Consider the following 27304-nt stretch of genomic DNA (forward strand, 5'->3'; position numbering starts at 1 on the left):
AAAAACATCAGCTGGGACATCAGGGACTTGTGTGATGTGATCAGGAGATGTGTCTGCTGATTGTAACATGTCAGGGTTCAGGATTATTTATCAAACATTGCTTTTATATTTCAATTAGTGTGAAGTTTTGTATGTTGAACTTCTTTGTTCAGTTGATTTTCTTACACATGGATGATTCTATTAGTTAGATTATAGCACCACAAACAGGCTGCTCTGGAACACATATGTCTCTCCCTCACCCTTTTTAAATGTACATTGTTTTGTTAAATATTTTGAAGAATTACAGAGCAAAAAGAATACAAAGTTATGTAAAAAAAAGACATTATATGGGGGTGTGGCTAGCTCATGGCAGAGTAGCATGCTTGTGGCTCGAGGTCTGCCCAGCCTGAGAAGATCCCAGCCTGTGTAACTACCTCCGGTGCCTCTAAATCATCCCTCATGTGTCCCAAAACTAAGAGGACGCAGAAGTCTCCAGCAGCGGGTGGCGACGGTGTTTCCAGCGGGCTGGCTGGATTTTTTGGATCAGGCACGCGGGCCCCAATGGACCAGGCGCCCCAATGGACCAGGTTGCAAAGCGACTCCGGCTCCGGAAGTGAGGCCACGGGCATCGGAAACCCAAGCATCTGTCTCTCCTCAGGAACCAGCTTCCCCTCCCCCACAGAGTCATACAGGATCACCCATCAGCAGTCCTTACTTACAAGGCACCATGAAGGACTCTTCTGCTTTAGGCTCTCCATTGTGCACAGGTGAGAAGGGTTGGGATTGGAAGGCTCATGTCAAAGCGCTTCCCACTAGACAAGATCCCATAGCCAGTATTAGTGGGAATCCATCCTGAATTCAGAGCTTTCAATTGCAGTGAAATTGATATTTGAAATGTATTTTTAACAAATTGTTAAATGTTCCCTCTGATGTAGACCTGGAAATAGACCGAGTACACAGAACGCTGGGCCACACACAAAGACCCTCAACAGCCAAGAGATGTACTTTAGCCGGATTCACTTCTTCCTTACCAAGGAAGATATTATGAGGAAGGCCAGGAAAGTTGAGACCATCGAATATGCAGGATCCCATCTTCAAATATAGCCGGATCTTTCCAAGTTTACACTCGATCTCCGAAGGGCCCTTAAACCCCTGCTACATGCATTAAAAGAAAGAAACATACCTTATTGTTGGGGTTACCCTTTCCATCCTATTATTCGCCAAGGGGGCAGAAACCGCATATTCTTCCATCCTGCGGATTTACATCAACTGTTGAAAGTTTTACAGCTCCCCAATACCAAACCTACCAGATTGGCCCTCTATGATGCCCATGCTCCTATGGCTTGCCTTCTACTTAGCCGTGCGATGCCCCTTCCTCTTCTTTTCCATCAAGACCACATGTTGCACCCCGTCTTAGCCTTCTGCTTCAACTCCCATTTCAGGGACTCCGTCTGCTCTTTTTTTTTTTTTTTTTTTTGTGCCAGCTATATTTTTTTTTACCATGGTTGCCTCGTCCCTTACGTTTTTTTGGACATGAATCATTGATTTTGGCGGTTCTCATGCTTGGGTAATCGCCTAGTGCTTTTTGGATCCCTTTATTTATGAACACAGATTTCCTGGATTTCCATGTGGATCTTTACAGTTGTCAGGATACGTCATTATCCCTGAATGCGGATGTCTGGCTCACTTACTATTGGTACATGGTCGATTTCCCTTGTTATATGCCGTTTCCGTACCAATGAATATGGCTGGTCACCCTATGTCTGGACTCCCTATTTTCTGTATAACTGAGCCATGGTCTGGTAACTAAGCCATGTTTTCTCACTGGCACTTTAGCCTTAGTTTGAAATTGATGTTGTTCTATCATACAAGTTGATGCGGTGCTGCCACCTAGGGGCCACTGGGCAACCTAATAAGGGCGAATCCCGACGTACCCCTGGATGGACCCCCCGCCGCATCGACTATATACAATTCATGCTAGGTTACATTTTGATATTGCCTTTTTGGAGGCACCAACTTATATGGAGATGAAAATTGGCATCTCACTCTTGATCAGTCTCCCTCTTTTTTTTTTGTGGGGTAACCGATAATGGAGGGTCACCAATATTATTTGCACTTTTACTTTGCCTAGTAGTTTTACCAGTAGCTCTTTTGGAATATGTTGATGTTTTCATTGCTGCCATCTCTGGACATTTCTAGGTTCCTTAGATATTCTGATTTGCTATATTCGTCTTATCCCCATGTTTTTGGTTTATGTGGGATCCCTCAGACGGGATTGGACGGATTCCGCTGTTAGCTGACACTTCCCCACATAGGCCTGCCATCCTTGGTTGATGGAAATTTGGATTACATCCTTTTTCCTACCCCCGAGTTAGGTATTCACCCTACGGTTGTGAGTTAGCCCACCTCACCCACTTGGGGTTCTCCTCCTAACCCCTAGTTTATTTCCTCTTCCCCCTCTGCCCTCCAAATACAATTTTATAACCCACTTGTTGCCACAAATGTCTTCACAACGCCCACAAGCTTAATCCTTACAGGTCCCTACCCTTAATGTCAAGGAGCCTAATAGCCCTTCTAAACGTTCCCAGCTTTTATATGCTCAACATAAGGCAAAAGCCCACATTCTTTTATTGCAGGAAACTCATTTCAAACCAATAAGATACCATCCCTTTGCAATAGGTATTACCCCACGTGGTACCATAGCTCTAACTCTAATGCCAAATCTAGAGACTTGTCTGTCGCCTTCCACAAATCGTTACCAATTCAAGTTATAAGCCTATTTAATGTACAGCGCTGCATAATATGTTGGCGCTATATAAATCCTGTTTATTAATAATAATAATAATAATAATAATAATAATAAGCACCCATGCCGACTCCCAAAAAAGATATTTGTTTCTTCAAGTGTCCATATGGAGGAAAATGTTTACTGTAGCCTCTCTATTTTCTCCTAGAGTGATCCATTAGCGACTACCACAGCGAGTTACCGGACACTTCACAGGACTACTAGCGGTGCCTATTTCTTTATTAATTTTCATTTTAATCATACAAATAAACAAGCCAGCATAAAATGTGTCATTCAAAATTCAATTTCCAACATCCAACAAATAATTAAACAATATAATCTCTATACAACACAATCTTTAAGTTTGATTATATATGTATATCCCAACCTTTAGTATTTCTCAGTTCTCGATCTCTATCTTTTATTAAGATTATTATCTCAATACACAGTATACTCCTAAATAATTCAACTTTATAATATAGACTGCTTCCCCCTGTCCACCCCCTCATATATTCTTCAGGGAGGAAATTTTCTACTGTAACCCTTTGCCTATTAGAATACTCAAAACAAACATGTGACTAATTTATCAATAAGAGGAGAAAAAGTATTAATACCTTTCGCTCCACCAAAATTACACCAAAATTATACAAACCCTACTTCTATTTGTGACCCGTGAATCCTTATCCAAATCCTATTTAAAATTGTGTATTTTATATATCCCCCTGTGATATATAGGGTCAGAGGAAGTAGCCTTCCATACTTCATCTTTTGACCGTTGTTCATTCCCTATTGTTTCAATCTCTATTCCTCCCTTCATCTTACAATACAATACAATAGGGGTTCACCTTTCTTAACCAATTCTTCTACTAATAACACTGTGTATTTTTACTTTTTTTAATAATAATTTACTTTTCCTACTTTATCTTTACCACTCAGTTAAGTGTGACATATATACCCAAATACTCTTAACACATTACATACATTATCGACAACCACTAAAACACAAACACCAAGGAAGGATGGGGGACAGGAGGACAGGGGGCAGGCCAGCTGCCACTGCCACATAAGGAAAGGGAACATATGTTACAGCCTACATAGTTAATAATGTGATTATATGGTCAATATTGATCGATCCCAGATGTTATTCATATAATGCTCAATCCACGGTGACCATATTTTTTGAAATTTAGGAACCGAGGCAGACAATATCGCTCTCATCTTTTCGTTCACCAAAAACCATGACATTTTTATTTTTAACTTGTTGCACATTGGGGGTTTTGGACCACCGTGCTTTGGCCAAAACCATTTTAGCTGAAGTGAACTGATATGTTATCAATTTGAATTAAACGTTAGTACAAAACGATGGTTTCAAACACAAAAGTGCCTCTGCCGTTTTTTTAGGAAATGCACGTCCCATCAGAGTAAAAATTATTTGATATACCCTCGTCAAAAATATTCTTATTTTAGGACACTCCCACCATATATGACAGAGAGTTCCTAGTTTATTACATCCTCTAAAACATTTATCCCCACAGGTCAGCTGGAATTTAGTAAGCCTAGATGGAACCATATACCATCTTAACATCAATTTATAGTTGGTTTCTACCGCTGAAGCATTAATGCTACTATGGGCCACTGCAGACCATATTTGATTCCAGTCTTTCTGTTGCAGTGACATACCCATATCTGCCTCCTATTTAGGTATATAGGATGGCATGGCCATACTTGTCTAAACTAAAGTATTATACAGAGCTGATAAAACTCCTTTTACCTTTTTGTTCTGTACACACAGATTTCTAAAACCACGTCATAAGAATAATTCCAACAGTTAATCTTAACCTAGTTTGTATAAAATGCCTGATCTGGAGATACCTAAAGAGTTCCTCTGGTGGAGTTTCATATTTTTCTCAAATCTCACTAAAAGATAAAATCTCTGCCATATTAATAAAATGACAAATTCTAAAATTCTATTCTAAGTCCTTTTCTACCCATCAAGAAAAACGCCTCAGCTGTCTAAGTTCTCATACAACCGGACAAAGATGACAAGGAGGAAAAAAACGAAACTGAAGCTGCGAAAACTCACAAATTTCTTCAAGCGGCTGGATGCAACTGACTCACAAGATGGCTCTGGCTCGAGGCCTAACTCTCCTTCAGCAGCCCCGGACTTGCCGATTGCACCTCCTTCTTCAGACACGAGATTACCGTGCGGGAATCGGTCACCCAGTTCCATTAGATCTTCTAAACCCACAACTAAACAGCATAAGGCAGATTTGCAGAAACATCACAATCTCCCCACTCTGATGATATATCAGTATCTCATACTGACAAAAAATTTCCTACTAGTTGCAAGCAACTAAAAAATGTCCTACCTACCCACCAAAAAGAGCTCTCAACTTCCACTATGAAATAAATGATGCCCTCTCTGAAACATTACGTACATCAAGTAATGGCTGACATGTTTGTCCAAAGTAAATTCTCTATCACTCATCATGACAAAAGAATTCAACAGATATACAATGGATCGAACAAAAGCTTGCTGATATGGAGAACAGATCAAGGAGAAAAAGCATTAAGTATAAAGGGATACCTGAATCGGTTTCCCCAGTGGAATTACCAGAATTTATTACAACTTACTTTAAACATCAACTCCCTACAGTCTCAGAAAGTGATCTATTAATTGACAGAGCGCATTGCATTCCGAAACCTAATTTCCTATCCCCAGACACTCCACGAGATGTCTTGATTAGAGTTAACTTTTTCCATATGAAAGAAAAGTTGATGTATATAGCTAGGAAGCCACCGCCACTCCCAGAAGTTTATAAAAGCATTCAGCTGTTTACAGACCTCTCTCAAAACACATTGCTAGCCAGGAAAAAAAATCTCTCAACTTACTAAGATTCTGAGAGATAGGAAAATTCCATTTAAGTAGGGATTTCCGACAAAATTGATTGTGTCTTACCTGGGAAGAAATTACCAGGTGCCAACCTTGGAAGCTGGGATGCAACTGTTAGCAGACTGGAACGTTGATACTAAAGTTTCTCAACCACGCAAATATAAATCCCCTAGACGCATAGACCGAACATTTAAGTAAGAATGGCCTTGTGATGCCATGTGTTGTCGCCGAACGAACGAGGGAAAAGGCAGGGGGTGGTAACGCCCACTATTTTCAGCAAGAATTGCGGCTGGGAGGGAATCATTTCCACCCAGGATGCACAGCAAGGCCCAGCAGCCCAATCAGGAGAGATCTGAGCACAGGCATATATACGGGCAAGGGGGGGGGGGGGTTAGTCACTCCATCTTGTGTTCTGTGTAAAGGATAGAAGCAGGGAGATATGTGGATTATGACAGGGACAGGTTAGGAGCCTTCTATATATCTTTATATATACAGATAAAGCAGTTTTTGATGCTACCTGTTCCTATGTACCAAAGAAACCAGTTTGCTACAGAACATTTTTTTGTCCTACTCTCAAAATAATACAGATATTTCAGTCTTTAATAACTCTTGCTATTTAGCAAAAAAGCCAGTTTGCTACAGAAAAAATTCTGTCATACTCTAAAAAAATACAGAAATTTCAGTCTGATACCTCTTGCTATTTAGCAAAAAAAAAAAGTTAACTACGGAAAAAAATCTGTTCTACTATAAAAAATACAGATATTTCAGTGTGTGATACCTCTTGCTATTTAGCAAAAAAGAACCACAGCGGGCTCACCACTCTCATACTCCCTGGACATATAAAAAATTGAGCTATATCTGGCAAATCTGCTTAGAGGCATTTTTTATCCACATGATGTTGCAACATTGTTTTGATATTACTGTGTACACATTACTGTGTACACATTTATAGCCTCCCTATTTGGATTTCATGTCTTCTCAACTGAACCTGAATTCAACTACTGGAATCGGGAGACATTCCCTATATCAATTGATCCACATTAGGTTTCATCCTTTCATTTTTTCTTCCTCTATCAATTTATCCAGGTTCGCAAACCAATGGACATTTTTGAATTGGCAGTTTAACTATTTTAAATGTCTCCATTTATTTTTAAACTATATTTTGGATAGTTACTAATTTACAGACCTCCATTGATATTGATTGTTAAATTCTACCCTTTTTGAACCCTTTTCATAAAGAATATTTTCTTCATTAACCTTGTAAGTAACAAGAATTGATTAAATGTTACCTACTTATTTATCAAAATTCTAGTTACATTATAAATAGGTTATCCACTTTGTCATTGTTAGAATGAATCTTCCCATGATACATGTGTCAGTGAGCCCCTATCAATTATCTCTGTCTGAACCCATAAAAGTAATCATGATAAAACAAAGCTTTACTATCCTTCTTTGGTAATGGGTAAATTTTTGTCTCACATCTAATTTTTCAATATTTCAATACCTCAATATTTTTTTTTTTTGGGTCACACTCGACTGTTGATATACATATATTGCTTTTATTCTTGATTGGGCATACTATCAACACCATAATATAATGTAAGTACAATTTTCTTTACTATTATAGCACATTTTAAAAGCTACAAAAGTTGCTGTATGGACATATGCATATATAATACCTTGAATTTCTTGAACATATGTATTCTTTATGCTTGTCTTGTAAACAATTATACTTACACTAGCTATCAGGTCTCTATTATCCCCTGAAAAAGCCCTCATGGGCCAAACGCGTCGGGTGAAGACCCAACTTCTCTGTCCCTTTGATTCCTGATACACGTTTGTAAAAATTTGTTAAAGGATACAGTGTATTTAAATCTGTTACTCACATTTTTTATGTTTTTTTATTCTTGTATATTTAATAAAAGGGATTTTTTAATTTCATACAATACCTAAAAGTTTCTCTGTGCCGCAAGTAGCCTACTGTTCTGTCCTTACATTTTCTCATAAGTTGTCCCTACTCGGACAATAAGGGCTTAGGCACATTAACCAAACTGAGTGGGTTATATCAACTTACGTTATTATTAGGAGGTTGAAGACACATATTTGTTCCCAATATAATCAAAAAAGCCAGTTATCTACAGAAAAGTTTCTATCCTACTCTCAAAAAAATACAGATATTTCCATCTTGGAAACCTCTTGCTATTTACCAAAGAAGACCGTTTGGTAAAAAAAAAAATTCTGTCCTACTATATATAAAATACAGATATTTCAGTGTTTGATACCTCTTTCTATTTACCAAAGAAGACCGTTTGGTAAAAAAAAATTCTGTTCTACTGCATGTAAAATACAAATATTTCAGTGTTTGATACCTCTTGCTATTTAACAAAAAAAACTTTCTGTCCTACTCTATAAACAATACAGATATTTCAGTGTTTGATACCTCTTAGTGTTTGATACCTCTTGCTATTTAACAAAAAAAACTTTCTGTCCTACTCTATAAACAATACAGATATTTCAGTGTTTGATACCTCTTGCTATTTCCCAAAGAAGCCAGTTAAGTACAGCACATTTTCTGTCCTACTATTAAAAAAATACAGAGATTTCAGTGTTTGATACCTGTTCCTATTTACCAAAGAAACCGATTGGTACAGGTGCATTTTTGCCCGAATAACTAAAAGATGAGCGGTAGACGCAGGGAAAGGCGTGGCGTTGTGCGACCTGCCGCATCTGGCAGGTGGTATACTCCCCAGGAGTCCGCCACTGTATGACAGCAGCAGCAGCAAACTGTTGGAGAAAGCAGCACAAGTTGTCAAACAGGTCTGAGATGTGTGCGGAGCACCAGTACGCTGGTAGATGTATTGAGAGGGTGGAAAACAATCATACAGCCACGTTATATGGACAGTATTGTGGACTGGGTCTCAGGGGCCTCAAGTGCAGCAGGCTCTTCTTCTGCAGCAGCACAAAACCAGCACAGCCGTGACAGGAGCAAAGACAGGAGTTAGCTTGGCTAATGTGCCTGTACCTTACAATGACACTCTTTTGTTGTATGACGAACAGCCTGAGTATCTGACAGACTTTGAGTCCCTTGGAGAGTATGGTCAGCACTTGCTAGGTGGCTGCATTTGTAGATGTTGGCTTAAATGAAAATGAGGATGATGATGACCGTGATGTCACCTGGGAACCACCGGTGAGTTTAAAGGCTAGCAGGGGTTCACAAACAGATGTAGAGGAAAGGCAACAGAAGCAGCAAAAGACTGGGGATAAAAAGGGACGCCAATCTGCCTCCTGTGAGTCCCAAAGAAGAGACAGATGATTAGGCACAAGCAGGGGAACAGTCAGATAGGATGTGACTGTGGGGGAGGTGGAGCTGCAAAAGGAGCAGGGCACCCAGCAGACGCAGAGGCAGGCAAAAAGAAAGAGCAGTAGAATGATTGCACGCACCTCTCCAGTGTGGTCCTTTTTCACGCTGAAGGACGATGACGGATGCATAGCAAACTGAATTAATTCTGTGTCACAGGCTCAGGCGCAGAGGACAGGCTGGATCACATTTGGGACCAACATCCCTGATTTCCCACATGCGCAAGAACCACAAACCAAAGTGGGAGCAGTACTTGTGTTCTCTTGAAGGAGGTGCAACCACGTCATCGTCTCTTCTTCCACCTACATTGACTCCTTCCCCACTTCCAACTGTCATTGCTACTACGTCTAAGAAGGTTGGTGCCAGCCAGACTTCTAGCGGAGATGAAATATCAGCTTCTGCCCGCAGGTTTTGTGGCATCAGACGACGTTTGTCGTCCCAAGATGGGTACTCAAGTTACTCCTTGAGCTCCCCTAGCTCCCAGTCCCTTCAGCCCACTCTACCGGAGTTCTGCACAAGACATCAGGCTATGTTCCCAACCAACAAAAGAGTCATCCAACTAAATTCACGTCTTGCCAAACTATTGGCCTCGCAGCTACTGCCGTACAGCATTGTGGACTATGCTACCTTCCGTGACCTGATGGCCTATGCCAAGCTGCGGTGGAATATACCAAGCAGGCATTACTTCTCCCGCACAGCTGTTCCCAGTTTACATGCACTTGTAGTTGAAAACCTTTCACAGGCATTGGCATTCTCAATGTCTAGCCAAATCCAAGTCACCATGGACAGCTGGACAACCAGGCACGGAGTGGGATGCTACCTTTCCCTCACCACTCCCTGGGTGGGCTTGTATAGCATGGGCGGTAGTCTGCAAGAGGCAGCATGAGGTGGAGAAGAAGTGACACTGGGCAGCATCAGGATTTTCAAGAAGAGGAGGAGGAGGAAAATGATTATGAAGATAATGATGAGGGAGACCATGTGGGGCTGCTGGACAGGACCAGTCCAACCCGCATTTGTGCTGTCACACCCCAGGCATTGTGCGGGCGATGGAACAACAGGAACTGCTGCAGCTTGAAGAGGAGGAGGTGGGTGATGAGGAGGAAGTTGTTTTGGCACCTACTGAGGGACGGGAGGAGGATGATCCCAGGGAACCCCTCTTTCATATGTGTGTCCACATGTTGCGATGCCTACAGAGGGACCTTCGTATTTGCAGCATCAAAAACCAAGACAATTACTGTCTGGCCACACTTCTGGATCACCGCTACAAAGACAAAATATTACAGTTTCTACCCAACCCGACGCAAGAGAAAGAAAAGGTCACCCGCCTGAGCAAAATAGTATGCAACCGGCTGTGTTTGGAGTTCCGCGCACCACATTCCACACAGGAAGCTCAGGTGGACACTGCCTCCACCGTATCCTCCTGTAGCAGTGGCAACAGATCTTGGATGGGCAGTAGCTGCTGACTGTCCGCTACTAGCTCAACCTCACTGTATAGTGGAGCTGAGCCCACAGCATACAATACTTCTGTGGCTGAGGGAACAGCAAAAGACAGAGGCAGGTTGAGGACAGGTGAGGGCACAGGGCATGCTGCCGGGCCATGCCAACTAAGGGTTGTGTCTGACGAACCCACTGACTGTTGGCTGGGGGTGTTAGATGTCACTTGGGATGAAGTTGATGACCAAGTTAACCAATCAAGAATCGCTGGGTTGCTAGTCAAGACACGACCTCTAGATGAACCTGGGATCTCAGGCCTCTCGCTGCGACTCCTGCTGACGCGCCCCCTTACTCTGCTGCGACCTCTGCCTGCGCCAGATACATTTAGGCCTCTGCCACTCCTCTGTTCATGGCCTGCCACTTCTCTGTCTGACATACTTCCACTTGAACTAAATTAAAAGCAAATTAAAACACACCCAAAAGCTTTGAATATATTTTTATTTTTGTACAGAAATAGGCCACTAAACGCTTTTACCACAAATAACTGCAACAGTGAACTGTGTATAATTTTTTCTTTTGGTACTCAAATACGTCACTAAATGCTTTCACCACAAATAACTGCAACAGTGAACTGCGTATATATTTTTCTGGATATATAAATTGCTGGAATGACAGAGCTGTATAATGGCTATTTTGGATCCCCAAATAATCTTTCCCTGCACTTGTAAATCCCTTTTCTAGCACTGTCCTTAGTCGCCTTCTGACGTTTCTCCCTGCACTAAGATGCTGTGAAATGATTCCTCCCTATCCTTTCCCTGCACTTATAAATCGTTTTTTGAGTTATTTTCTCACAATGAGGTTTCTCCTAACACTCTCCCTAGCACCTGCACATGTCTCTCCCTGCACTCAGAACACTGTAAAATGTCTTAATCCAAGAAGGCTGAGGCTATTTATAGGGCTGTGACATCACAGGGCTGGCTGCTGATTGGCTGCATGCATGGCATTATGGGTCATTCAGCCTTCCCACAGTTCCTTGCCCCATGTCCTCACTTGTGTAGATGCCATTTTAGAAAAAATTGCAATTCGTTACCACCACGAATCGCAAGGAAATTCGGGTTCGTTACGAATCAAATTATTTTCTGAAATTCGGATCAAATTACATTTTGTCAGCTTCGATTCGCTCATCTCTACTAGTGACAATTCCACCAGCTGCACTGAAAACTTTCTCCAACATGAAACACAAGGAGCACCTAGATGGCATTATTGGAAAACTCTCTCAACTTTATTAGTAAAAATATATTTTTTGGGTGTGACTTGTTACTATGGGGTGTAGGGATGGGATGTTTCTGGTATGGTCATCATTGAATGTGGCTTGTCATGGGTGTGGTCACCATGGGGTATATCTTGTTATGGGTGTGGCTTGTTGTAGGTGTGGTTATCCAGGTCAGGTGTATTGTTGGGGGTCACATACATTTTAGGAGGACCTGAGCCATTTACATATAAAGAAGTATGATCTATGGAAGTCATTCATAGAATTATTCAGCTCTCATCTGTCTGGATTCCCTATTCTATGTCATTGCCTTACATGCAGTAAGTAACATAGAGAAAGACGTTTTCTAGTGGCCCCGGTGTTTTGCAGCAAATGCCCTTCAAGCACAATAAATGTGCATTGTCTGTGACGTTGATCACCATGGGATGGAAGGTTGTCTGGCCACTATACAGCCCTGAGGCCTCGTGTGTCCCTTGTAAAAAGAAGAATGTGAGTCTCAGTGTTTGATACTAGAGAACTGCAGCCACACCGACACCACCAATAATGAAAGCTCTGCTTTTCTTTCTTATTTTACCCTCTCTGGGGTATTTCAGAGTCATCCTGGATGGTAAGTTATGAGGGGAGGTTGTAGCAGACTGAGCCCTGCTCTGGGAACCAGTGGCACAGTGGGCAATTTACTTTGGAATGAACGAGGATTTGACCCAAAGGATGTATTTTCTTATCATAAATATAAGGTAAGGTAAGTAAAGGGAACATTAAATATATCTATTAACATATTTATGTGTGGTATTTATGCCCCCCACTGACATCTGTGTCAGAAAAAACTGACTTCTGTGTCAGAAAAAATAAAACAATTGTATTATGATAGAATCTGATCTTAAACATGTCAATGTTTCAATTGTTCCATAAATTTTGCATTTACACCAGCTACTAGAGGGAGACCCAACCAATCCATAATGGGGGACACTGTTAAATGTGAATGTAAATATGGTGCGGCCTGTGAAAATAAAATTACTTCAGTCATTCTACATGATACAGAATGACAGTGTGAGAATATACTAGAGATCTCTTTCCAAAGTAGATCTGTATACCGTCCTTGCAACGGACCAAATGTCCGTTAGATGTGGATTATCCAAAATGTGGTCCAGTACGTGAAGAAGACCAATGTGAGAAGGATGCTGACTGTGAGGGGGGCAGGAAATGCTGCACTTCTGCCTGTAGGAGGCGCTGTCTTATGACATTAAAAGGTAAGGAACGAGGAGGGGTGACCTTTACTAATCAGCGCATCCCTGGGAGCAGTGTAATGGTCGTCCTTCAATTCATAAACAAATACAAGACATCATGTATAAAATATAAACCTCCAGAGCTGGATTTACACATGGGCTAAACAAGCTCAGGCTTGTGGCCCCACAATCCCCTGGGAATTCACATTCTAGAGAGGCTTCACAACTTGCAGGTGCCCCAAAAGCCACAGGGGCCACACAATAAAGATGAAGCCAGCCAAATTATAAATTTGTCAAAATTTTATGTATTGGTTACCTTAAATACAACATGAATATTTGTTTCACTTCTTGTGGTGGCCCCGGGTCTTTATTTGTTCCTTACCTTGTGAGACATTCTAGTGTACCTCTGCAACCTATGTACCCCCCATGCACAGTACAGGGCCGGTTATAGAGCAGCCAAACACTTCTCTGCAGCACCCCAGGAATGATCCTAGGCCACCCCACCATGACGTCCCTTGTTGGGGTCCTCCAGGCTTTGGTACAGGGGCCACATCTAGCAGATATCAGCAGGATCACTGCCATCCCCTGCAACTTCTTCTGTTTTATTTCTTCTTATCTAATGAGGTTCATTTTCTCTGCAGTGAAATCTGGCTCGTGCTCCCTGTATGAACCCACCCTGTGGACAGGTGAGCCACCATTACCCCACGAGTGCCATCGAGATGACCAATGTCCTGGCTCACACAAGTGCTGTTACCAGTGCAGGCGCCAGTGCACACTGATCCTGCCATGTAAGTAATGCCCCCCCGCCCTGTCAGCCTGATTTCTGTGGTGCAGGTATTATGACCAATCAATGATGATCAATGATCAATTTGATAATGATTATTATTATCATAATATTATATGTATGGCATAGGGGGACCAGAGAGCGTTTGCATTCTAATCTACTGGTTTCCTCTTCCTAGCTCTGCATTACATGAAGTCACTTGTCAGAGCCCTTTTTTTTTCTATCGAATCTTGCGATCCGTGCTAAAACACACCCCGTGTACGGTAAAAAAGTGAAGGTGGAAAAACACCACACAAAAAACGTGCACTGAGGTACTATTTGGTAAACCCTCCTCTAAAGAGGAAGGGCCACCCTTTTCCCCAGACCCTCCGAAGCCAAGCTCCAGACGAGGGCTGGGTACTGAGCCCATCCAGCCGAAGCTGGAATGGACTTACATGCCCCCCTGGCCGAAGCCAGAGAGGGGCCTTTTCTATCTGGGACCGCATAAGCAGGTCCCACCAGATACTCAGCTGGGAGCTCTCCCGAAGAGAGACTTCCACTAAGGGAGAGCGTCTGGTTTTTAGACCAAGGCACTCTCCAAGACGTAAGGGCTAGCCCATAAGGGAATAGCACCCGCCATCAAAAAGTGGCAGACAAATACCACACCAGTGACTGTGACAAAACATACAAAAAATGTAAATAATAATGTGCACTGTGCATAACACACAAGGCAACAGGTTTTAAAAATTGCCCATCTACACTAGCCGCAGCTAATGCAGAAAAAGGCGATGTGCCAAATCAAGTATAAACAGTGACGTGACTGTGCATCTTAAAAATCAGTGAGGTCCCAAACCCAGTGATTTTAAGGTGCCCCTTGATCGACACTCCGGTACGACACTGGAGCGAGATTCAGACCCCTCGTCAGACCGATTGGCAAGACCAAGCTTTCCCTGCCCCAACCAGCGGGTCGGTCAAACCTGTGGGAGCTCCTTCTCAGGGCAGGCCCCATGCTCTTTCTACGGTGGACAAGGCCGGCAGATTTGCATAGGGCGGCCCCTTACAGAGCCACACCAACAGGTAGACCATCCTTAACAGAGGTACTCGTGCACTGCATTCTTGCCAGGAATGCCAGTGCCTTTCCACCCTGATCACTGGAAGGATTAGGTACTACACTTGATCTTAGCCAAAAGGCTGAGAAGCGATCTGTAAAAGGTCTGTGGCTACCACTGTATAGAATCTATTGCGATCCTAAGACAAATGAAATCTGAGCTGCTCCTGGCTGAAAATATTTTTGTGTTATATTTTATAGCATCCAGGACATTACTGGTACAAAACACATTAGGCCCAGGGGGGCAATAGGGTAGAGCCATTTAGCAAACTGGGGAATGGGGGAGGAAGCTAGACAGGTGACTTATAGTGAGAAAAGAAGAACAAGACAGGGGCTGGAGGTGTCAGATTACCTAAAATTGGTTAGAAACTAGACAGGAGACAAACTATTTACCATATTACATGTTTTATTACCCAGTTCTACCAACAAAGGACTTTGAGTGAACTCATCATCAGAGAGGGAAACGTGAATCGTCCTGGTTGTCTTCCCCAATAGAAGGATGGACTGAAAGATCTGCCAGCTGGGATGTAGAGGACCAGATTGCCCTCAACCCAGTTTACACCGAACTTCCATATTGGAATGATCAGGAGAAATCTACACGTTTATTATTTATTGTACTATTATAAAATGACTTAGTATATAATGACATGGAGCTTCCATCTCTTCCACACTTCTCTGCATTACTGCCTCCCATCATGCTACCTCTCCTGTACTCTCCTGTAAATACTGCCCACCATCCTACCCAACACTCCTCTCTCTGCTCATACTACCACCCATCATACCCACCACTCTCCTCCCCTGAACATACTACCTGCATAATTTTCCTGTTTAAACTGCCACCCATCATACTACCTGCATTACTGTCCTGTATATACTGCCTACCATTATACCCACCCCTCCCATTTCTCTACATACTGCCCACCATTATACCCACCAGTCTCCTCCCTGTACGATTGCCACCCATCATACCCACCACCCTTTCCATACTGCAGCCAATGATACTACCTGCATTACTTTCCTGTAATTAATGACACCCATCATACTACCTGCATTTACTGTCCTGTATATACTGCCCACCAATATACTCACCACTATCCTCCCTGTACATACTGACACCTATCATACTTACCACTCTCCCTTTGTACATATTGCCCACCATCATACCTACCACATTCCCCTATACATACTGCCAACCATAATAACCAACCATATTAGCCCTGTACATACTGCTAACCATCATACCCATCCCTCTCCCCCATGTACATACTGTCATCCATCATACCCACCACTATCCTCCCCTATACATATCGCCCACCATCATACCCACCACTCTTCCCTTGTATATACTGCCCACAATCATACCCACCACTCTTCCCTTGTATATACTGCCCACAATCATACCCATCACTCTTCCCCTCTGTACATACTACCAAGCTTCATACCCAGCACTCTCCTCCCCTGTACATACTGCCACCCATCATACTTTCTGCATTATTTTCCTCTATATAGTGCCAACCATCATGTTACCTTAATTACTGTCCTGTATATGCTGCCCACCATTATACCCACCACTCTCCTTCCTGTACATAGTGCCACTCATCATATCCACCAATCTCCCCCCTATACATACTGCCCACCATCATACCCACGACTCTCCCATGTACACACTGCCAACCACTATGCCCACCCGTTTCCTCTCTTGTACACATTGCACATCCTCATAACCATCACTCTGCTCCCTGTATATACTGTCCACCATTATACTCACCTCTCATGTACATATTGCCCACACTCATACCCACAACTCTCTGCCTCTACATAATGCTAATCATTATACCCATCCCTCTTCTTCCTGTACATACTGCTATCCATCATACTCACCACACTCCTCCCCTGTACATACTGCCCACTATCATACTCACCACTCTTCTCCCCTGTATTTACTGCCCACCATCATACCCAACACTGTCCTCCCTATACATACTGCCCACTATCATATCCACCCTTCTCCCCCCTGTAAATACTGCCCACCATAATACCCACCACGTTCCTCCCTTGTACATAATGCCAACCTTCATACCTACCACTCTCCTCCCCTGCACATACTGCAACCCATCATACCCACCATTCTTCCCTTTGTACATACTGCCCACCAATATACCCACCACTTTCCCCCCAAAGATACTGACAACCATCATACCCATCACTCTCCTCTCTTGTACATTCTTCTAACCATCATTCATACCCCTCTCCCCCTATACATACTGCCCACCATCATACCCACCACTCTCATCCCCTGTACTGCCACTCATCGTACCCCCTGTACATACTGCCTACCAATATATCCACCACCCCCCATCTGTACATTATGCCCACCAACATACCCACCACTTTCCACTCTTGTACAAACTGCCAGCCATTATATCCACCACTCCCCTCCCTGTTTATACTGCCCACTATAATACCCACCACTTTACTCCTGTACATACTTCCAACCATCATACCCACCACTTTTCTCTCCTGTACATACTGCCAACCATCAAAGCTGCCACTCTTCCACCTGCACATACTGCTCACCTTCATAACAACTACTCTCCTCTCCTGTACATTCTGCTAACCATCATTCTCACCCCTCTCCCCCTCTGCCTATCATCATACCCACCACTCTCCTTCCCTTTACATACTCCCACCCATCATGCCCACCAATATACTCACTACTCTCCTTTGTACATACTTCAACCATCATACCCACCACTCTCCACCTGTACATCCTGCCGACCATCACACCCACCACTCCTCTCTCCTCTACATACTACCCACCAATATAGCCACCTCTCTCCTCCCCTGTACGTACTGCCACCCATCATACCCACCACTCTTCTCACTGCATATACTGACACCCATCATACCCACCACTCTCCTCTCCTGTACAAAGTAGGATGCACAGTCTAAGTGACACCTGGTCTTCACCAGTATACCCTGCAAGATTTGATGGATGAGTACCCTAGTGGTTTTCAGGCTCATTGCTGCAGGGATCTCAAAATGTTGAAATTCCTTCACCATACATTATTGAACTACTTGCTAGGTGTTCTTTCATGGACAATAATATATGATGAGTTGTACATTGTCTGAGATTTGGAGAAATAGATGGATGAGTATAGGAAGTCTATATTACACAAACTTTTATTATGTTTTATAATTATCTTTAAGATCCTTTAGTCAAAAGAAGGTAAAAATTAATAAATAAGTTTTCATTAATAAATTCATAGTGAATGTATTAAACTCGGAAGTTGGCTGCTTTTCTTTGATTTCACCATGTGCACAATTTTACGCTTCCTTTTACCTTGTCACAGGGAGGATTGCAGGTAAAGTACACTGGACTGGAACTTTCTATGTCATCATTTTATCAGTTAGGGTCTCTAGTCGTGAGATAGATTTCCTGATCATAGTGGCTTTTTATCTTCCCACTTGGGAGTACAGGGTTCTCCAGCCAATCTTATGGAGTTCTGACTCCACCTGTAGGTCCCAGCACCAAGCTGCAGCCTCCTGTGTTTGCCAATAGATGGCTTTTCACAATTTGGGGACATCTTGGGCAGTTTTTTGTTGTTCATTCTGGATTTGTCTTCCAAGCACTTGGACACACTGGCCTTTCAGCAGAAGCTAGAGCCAGCACCTTGTATGGGGTAAGTCCAGGGAGCAACTGCAAAAAAAATGTGGTGGCTGTTTTATGTTCCTTATAACCTAATGTAAAAATAGTCAGGGAAAAGTGGTGTGACTCTAATACCTGCAGTCTCAGTGAATCAGAAAGACAAACATTTACCCAGCTTCCCCTTCTCAGAGGTAAAAGTATATTACAGGACAAAGAATAGAAGGGGACATTGCATATATGTTGGCTAACTTATCTCCAATGTCAGGGCCCAAATCATTTCCTAAAAAAAATTTAAGAATTTTACATGGATTTATTTCTCTATAGACTCCCCATTCCACTTCTCTCAGATTGAATTTATATGGGAATATTCCTTCCAAGCTTGTTGAATATATATGTGAATATTCCTTCTCAACTGTGTATAAAATGTGTGTGTATAAAATGCTGTCAAAGTTCTGTGTACAGGAAGGTGCAGCACCCAGCAAAGTTTTCTTCTTCCTATAGCTATGCAGTGATCATTGTGTCTTCTCCTAGAATATTCTAAAGACATTGTTATGCAGCAATACAAGTTTTTTATGTTTTGGCTGCAGGGCGCTGTGAGATAATTGTATCCCCCCACCACCTGCACCATCTAAGCTACAAAAAAGGACTAAAACAGCCACCATTTTATCTTAGTGAACAGACCGGTTTGCTAGCCATTCATGTGTCAAAATTATGATGTGATGTAAAATGAGAAATGCTTTAGGTGACATAAGCCCAGATAGGAAAGGTTACCTACCCAGTCTTTATTACCCCCTCCTGCATTCCTCAGAGTAATATGGCAGCCTTGCCAACCTGATTGTCATGACACACTGTTACCCAGCTCCTGAGGGCTCCTTATCATGGTAAGTCTACCAGTCAGCAACGACCTGGGGATTGGAGCTGCCAGGCTGTATAAATCAGCGGGTAAAAGGGTACAAAGGTCCTGTTTGGTGCTGGCATTGCAATGCTGAAAATTGTTTATTAGGGTGATGTCAGTAAAATGAAATCTTGGAAATGAGCCAATGACCCACAGACTGTACACAGAGAATATATTTTTTTATTACTGGAAGGCATCAGAAGCTGAGTCTCCTCTAATTAGTAGTGATACACAAGAAATATTTACAGGGTAAAGATCTATAACACTGGTAAACAAACATTTTCTTGCCAAACAGATTAAAGTCATTTTAGGTCATGTTTAATGCACAGATTCTAAATATGATATTTGTTTTGCTGGTTTGGCTCTAGTTTTTGAAATAATTACCTCAATAATAACCTCATAGAAAACTAATGAAACATGAAAATTAAACTAGAAATGCCTATGTATACAATATTACATTTTTGAAATACCTAATGTCAATATATTCTTTATTCAGTACATTTACTAATCGCAAATAAGTCATTGAAAAAATCTGTTTGTATGATTTCCTTTTATGCTGATGATCAGAACAATCACGTTGAAGGCTCCAGCAGTAGGGATGAGTGAGAATGCTTCTGGCATTCTCGCGAAAATTTCCTTGAACTTCTAATGGGTCTGCAAAATTTCAGCGAATAGATTTCCCGGACCCTTCGGAAGTTCCAGAAAATCTTTACAGGAGGATTCCCAGGGTTGTATTAATTCATGTTGGCAGTATGTACCGGAGAAAAGAGAAGTGGGTGTGATGGTTGGCAATATGTGCAGGTAAGATAGGGTGGGTATGACAAGTCTTCACATTCAAAACCTCTAGTGCTCTCTGATTGGCTGAGGATAGAATAATCCTTATCATACTTCAGCATTTATTGATGAGCACAGCCCCCCTTTTTTTTTAGAATATCTTTTTTTTTCTTTAGGGAAAAATGTATCTCGATCGGCCAATTTACACCGGCTGAATTCACCGTGAGATTGAGTTTAAAAATCTAGCTCATCCCAAGTGTCTATTCCATCTGCCCTGATACCTTTCTTCCATCACCTTTATATCTTGATGGAACCTCTCCCCTTGTTCCTCACTGAAATTGCCAAGGTTTTCTGAAAATTTGTGCAAATTTTTGCAAATGGCTATGGAGATAGCGTACCTTTATGCTCATAGTAGCACCCAAATTTATAAAGTTTAAGAGCAAGTTTTGTAGCAGTTCTTCATAATTCTGTGCTTTATGGTTACTCAAGAAGTTCTTGACAACCATGACATAGCTGTGCCAGGCAGAAGCTTCAGTATCAGTATCAGTGAAATTTGTGAAACTTGTGAAATTTGAATCATTTATCAGTTTCCGAATCTGGGGTCCATCAAAGATTACTGCTTTTAATTTTTCAGTACTCAATTCAGGGAAGAATCTAAAAATTTATTTTAAGCAATCACCGTCCTTGTTTAGAGCTCTAACAAATTGCTTCATTAGTACCAACGTTATGTGTAATGGAGGGAGAATGATTTTTTCATTGTCAACCAATGGCTTGTTAATGATGTTCACTGCACCTTTTTTCATGTTTTCCCTTGGAGGCCATGTTACTTTTTTCCAGTGATCCTGCTTTGCTCTATGTCCCACAAGCAGATGAAACATGGGTACTTTGTGTATCCACTTTGCTGTCCAAGAAGGAAGTTCACCATTTTTAAATCCACACATGGACCATTGGTGTTCATGATAGCAAAGCTTTTGTAAGTCCATTTTGAGATTTTCATATTCTTCTTTAAAGTTTGTTGAGTGACCAATTGAATTGATGCATAGCAGTTGCTATTATGCAGTAAAACAGATTTTGGACTTGGAGCCTGATTCATCAATCTAAATCGGAAGCCCTAAAAGCAATTCATCGACCAAATCCGAGGCACAGGCGTACTCGCATGGAAGTCATCAACTGAAGCGGTCACTCTTATGGATACGCTCAGCAGTTTCACACTGGGGAGCTTGCAAGTAACACACTGGTCTCCTAAAATAACATTCTTTCTAATGGCACACATATTACCCTTAGCCCTAAAAAAATGTTTGTGCTGTTCAAATGTTTAAAACATCTTTATGAGCTAAGAAATAGGCATATTTTAAAATGACTTATTATTTTCTGGTTAGGCAAGAGTTAACTGAGTTCAGCTCCTCTAGATAGGCGCCTATCCAAACGCTTACAATGCCTGATCAGAGGAGCCGCCTAGGGGTAAATATTATGTGTGTGTGTGTATTTTTATATATATATATATATATATATATATATATATATATATATATATATATATATATATATATATATATATATATATATATATATATATATAAAAATAATTAATGATATAATGATTACAGATGAGCAAATTTCTTGAAAATTCGATTCGGCTGGTTCGCTGAATTTTCTGAAAAGATTTGCTTCGATCCAAATCTATTTGCGGCGAATCGCGTTAAAAAATGTCTATTTCCTGGCTGCAGAGAGCCTTGATAATGGTGTAGAACACTGTGCTTTTCTCTGTGGTAGTGAAATAATACAGTGAGTCAGTATGACATGCAGATGACAGGCGTCGCTATTAGAATAACTGCACACGTCACTTATTTGGGCAGTCACGGGGCCAAAACTGACAAAATGAACTCAGCCTTACAGGTCCATGTTAGCATCAAGAAGAAGCACACTCCTTTTATACCCTCGTCAGCTGATTACATATAGATGTCTACAGAACCTGGTCTATTAACCGCTTATACAAGTAGAGCCCCCCGGACAGAGTGGAAAGGGTGACTGAGGTGGCGGCAGCAGCAGCATCAGGCGGAGACCACAGAGTGGCACAATGACAGAGTGTGAAGGTGGCGGCAGCATCAGGAGGCTACAGAGTGGCGCAATGATAGAGTCTAGAGGTGGCAGCAGCATCAGGATTTTCGGTATGAATACAGACCGTGAAAGTGGGGCCTCATGATCCTTGTAACTTTTGGGTTCGGAGCAGGAGGTGTCAAAAAATTTACCACCGGAATAACTGGCCACAGAGTGGCACAATGACACAGTCTGGAGGTGGTGGCAGCATCAGGAGGCTACAGAGTGGCACAATGAGAGACTGGAGGTGGCGGCAGCATCAGGAGGCTACAGAGTGGCACAATGACAGAGTCTGGAGATGGCGGCAGCATCAGAATTTTCAGTATGAATACAGACCATGATAGGGCCTGGAGGTGGCGGCAGCAGCAGCCTCAGGCGGAGACCACAGACTGGCACAATGACAGAGTCTGGAGATGGCGGCACCATCAGGAGGCTCACTATGAATACAGACCGTGAAAGTGGGGCCTCTTGATCCTTGTAACTTTTGGGTTCGGAGCAGTAGGTGTCAATAAATTTACCAGAGGGATAAGTGGCCACAGAGTGTCTGGAGGTAGCGGCAGCATCAGGAGGCTACAGTGTGGCACAATGACAGAGTCCAGAGGTGGCGGCAGCAGCAGGAGGCTGCAGAGTGGCACATCGACAGAGTCTAGAGGTGGCGGCAGCAGCAGCATCAGGCGGAGACCACAGAGTGGCACAATGACAGAGTCTGGAGTTGGCAACAGCAGCAGGAGGCCACAGAGTGGCACAATGACATAGTGTGGAGGTGGTGACAGCATCAGGAGGCCACAGAGTGGCACAATGACATAGTGTTGAGGTGGCGGCAGCATCAGGATTTTCAATATGAATACAGACCATGAAAGTGGGGCCTCTTGATCCTTGTAACTTTTGGGTTCGGAGCAGGAGGTGTCATAAAATTTATCACAGGGATAACTGGCCACACAGTGGCACAATGACAGAGACTGGAGGTGGCGGCAGCAGCAGCATCAGGCAAAGACCACAGAGTGGCACAATGACAGAGTCTGGAGGTGGCGGAAGCAGCAACATCAGGAGGAGACCACAGAGTGGCACAATGATAGGGTCTGGAGGTGAAGGCAGCAGCAGCCTCAGGCAGAGACCACAGACTGGCACAACGACAGAGTCTGGAGATGGTGGCAGCATCAGGAGGCTCACTATGAATACAGACCATGAAAGTGGGGCCTCTTGATCCTTGTAACTTTTGGATTCGGAGCATGAGGTGTCATAAAATTTACCACAGGGATAACTGGCCACAGAGTGGCACAATGACAGACTCTGGAGGTGGCTGCAGCATCAGAAGGCTACAGAGTGGCACAATGAGGCCACAGAGTGGCACAATGACATAGTTTGGAGGTGGCGGCAGCAGCATCAGACCACAAAGTGACCCGATGACAGAGTGGGGCGGTGGGTGGCAATACCAGTACCCGCTGACGAAGGTGGGTGAAAGAAGGAGCACTTGGCATCTGATGTGTGGCATAAGGCAGGTGGCAGCATCTGATTAGTAGCTGAGGCAGGTAGCCAGAAGAAACCGGTCTCTTTTGTCAAGGTTTGGGTCAGGGGGCATGGATCATCTAATCAGATGCATCAGGCATTGGTGGATGGAAATCCTAGCTGATCTACGCCTGATTCATCTTGACAAAAGTCAGTCTCTCCACATTTTTGGTGAACAGGCGAGTTCTTCTTGGGGTAACTTTGGCCCCAGCCGCATTAATCACCCGCTCTGATGCCACACTACTGGCCAGGCAGGACAGCTTTTCCAGGGCAAACTCCGCCAGTTGCGGCCACAAATCCAGTTTGGCTGCCCAGTAGTCCAGTGGATCTTCAATGACAGCTGGGAGGGTGCACTCCAAGTATGCCAGCTCCTGCTGGTTCAGATTCTGTTCTATGTCAAGCTGCTTGTCAGTAGTTTCCTCACTATGCGGGTGAAGAAAGCTGATCATCAGCGACTCTAGACTCAGGCTGCTGCTGATGGAGCTGGTACTGCTCATGCCACCCTACCCCTCCCCAGCAGCCATGGCAGTGGAACGTGAGTGCAGAGGGTCCCCCGGTCCATCCTGCGAGAGGATGGACGATGGCGCAGATACGCAGCGGCCAACTGACTACATAGGATGTCTCTGTAGTAGTTCAGTTTGTTCTCCCTCAGAGGGACTCCCTGCTTCCATCTCCACTGCATACTGCCACGGTGTGTCTGGGTCCTCTGCCTCATCTTTTTCATCTCCCTCTTGCTCCTCTGGCTGCTCCTGCTCCTCCTCTCCTGTCACCTGAGTAGAAAAATCACCCATATCGATAAACAAGCCTTTGCTCCACTGTCCTCCTCCTCCTCTTCCTCCAGTTCAGCCCCCACAGGGCTCATGTGGCCCTGAGATCTAGGCGCCACGTCTCCAGTCCCCTGACTAGCCCTATTTACCAGCATCTGTTCCAGGACATGAAGCAGTGGAATAACGTTGTTCATCCCGAAGTCCTGGCGACTGACAAATAACGTGGCATCCTCAAAGGGCCTGCGCAAACGGCAGGTGTCACACATAAGCTGCCACTGGCTGACATCGAAGTTACACATGGGAGTACTTCTATCCACTTGGATCATCAAGAATTTGTTGATGGCCTTTCTCTGTTCGTATAGTCAGTCCAACATATGGAGGGTGGAATTCCAACGGGTGGAAACGTTGCATATCAGCCTATGTTGGGGGATGTTGTTCTGCCGCTGCAGCTCAAGGAGGGTGTGCTTTGCGGTGTACCAGTGGCTGAAGTGCACGCAAAGTTTCTTGGCCATTTTTATGATGTCTTGCAGATGGGTGGAAGACTTCAGGAACCACTTGACAACCAGATTGAACACGTGTGCCATGCAGGGCGCATGGCTCAGCCTTCCTTGATGCAGTGCCGACACTATATTCCTCCCATTGTCGGTCACCATGGTTCCCATTTTGAGTTGTCACGGAGAAAGCCATGATTCGATTTTTCGATGAATCAGACGGAGCAGTTCCTCCCCTGTGTGACTCTGTTCGCCCAGGCAAACCAGGTGCAGAACAACGTGACACTGCCCTGCCCTGCACATGTGGTATGCTGGAGGGGCACTGTGAATTGTCCCTGCCGTGGAGGCTGGGGACACGGTGGAGGATGAGGAGGCAGAGGTGGACACTGTCGCAGGACCAGCGGCCTGAGAACGTGGAGGCAGAAGCGGTGTCACCTGGCCACATTGCTGGTGTGGCTGTGAAGGAATCACATTCACCCAGTGGGCCGTAAAGGACATGTATTGTCCCTGACCGTAGTTAGAGCTCCAGACGTCGGCACTGACACCGACATGCTCAAGAACTGGCCCACCTTCTGTTCTACATCTTTCTGCAGGGCTGGTACTGCCTTTTTCGCAAAGAAATGACGGCTTGGGACTCTCCACCTCGGCTCGGCACAAGCCATCAGTTCGCTGAAAGGTGCAGAGTCCACAACTTGGAAAGGGAGGTACTGCAGCACCAGCAACTTGGACAGGAGCACATTCAGCTTCTGCGTCTTTGGATGAGTGCACGCATACTGTTGTCTCTTAGCAATCGCTTTGGTGATCAATTGCTGACAGAATGACTGACGAGGAGTAGGAGTAGGAGGAGCAGGACCATATGGACCAGCAGAAGATGGAAATGACATACAGCTCCCTTCAGCTGAGATGGTGGAGCCTTGACTGCCTGAAAGCCGCTGCGTGCCACTCGGTGATGCCGCGGTTGCTGCGGCAGCCTGGACCACCACATCGGAGCCACGGTTCTCCCAGGCCACTTTATGGTGATGCTGCATTTGTTGACACAGGGCCGTGGTGCCAACATTGGCACCCTGGCCACGCTTCACTTTCTGCCCACATATTCTACATATGGCCATGTTAACCTCCTCCGGCGGCTTAACAAAAAACTGCCACACCGCCGAGTAGGTGATTTTCCCCTCAACACTCCGCACTGACTGACTGGTACCACCACTGCCTCAGTGAACTCCTGCACCACTACTTCCCGGGCAGGTAGGCTGCTGCAAAGCGGGTGGTCTACTCCGGGTACGTTCGGCTCCGACCTCCCACTGCTGCAACCCCGCTGACTCTCAGCCATGCTAACACCTTGCTGGCTCAGCCGCTGCCCCACGGGCAAGCTGCCACCCTCTTCTTCTGATGATGAAGAAGCCCTTTCTTTACGTGGCTCCCAAGTGCGGTCGGCTTCATTATCATCGAGTAGTGTATGCACGTCACTGTCACTAATGTCCTCTTCAACGGTCTCTGGGTCAGGAGCCTGACTGCTCGCAACACCACCTCCCATGCCACTCTCCTCATCACTACTTGCCCGCCTAGCGGAGGAAGCGGCGAATGTCTCCTCCAGATCTTGGGTGGGAAGTAGCTGCTGACTGTCCTGTACTAGCTCATCCTTGCTGTATAGTGGAGCTGAGCCCACAGCATACAATACTTGTGTGGCTGAGGGAACAGCAAAGGACAGAGACAGATTGAGGAAAGGTGAGGGCACAGGGACTGCTCCCGGGGCATGCCAACTAAGGGTTGTGTCTGATGAACCCATCGACTGTTGGCTGGGGGTGTCTGATGTCACTTGGGATGAAGTGGATGACCGAATTATTCAATCAAGAATCGCTGGGTTGCTGGTCAAGATACGACCGCTCGATGACATCGGGAGCTCAGGCCTCTCGTTGCGACTGCTGCGACCTCTGCCTGCGCCAGAAACATTTAGGCCTCTGTCACTCCTCTGTGCATGGCCTGCCACTTCACTACCTGACATACTTTTACTTGAACTAAATAAATTAAAAGCAAATTAAAACACACCTAAAAGCGACAAATATATTTTTATTTTTGTATAGAAATAGGCCACTAAACGCTTTTACCACAAATAACTGCAACAGTGAACTGCGTAAATATTAATGCTGCTGTTGCCGGCAACTCTGTGGCCTCCTCCTGATGTTGCTGCTGCCGCCACCTCTAGACTCTGTCATTGTGCCACTCTGTGGTCTCCGCCTAATGCTGCTGCAGCCTCCACCTCCGTGGCCTCCTCCTGATGTTGCTGCTGCCTCCACCTTCAGACTCTATCATTGTGC

This window comes from Pyxicephalus adspersus, chromosome 10 (assembly GCF_032062135.1).
Source record: "Pyxicephalus adspersus chromosome 10, UCB_Pads_2.0, whole genome shotgun sequence".
NCBI lineage: Eukaryota > Metazoa > Chordata > Amphibia > Anura > Pyxicephalidae > Pyxicephalus > Pyxicephalus adspersus.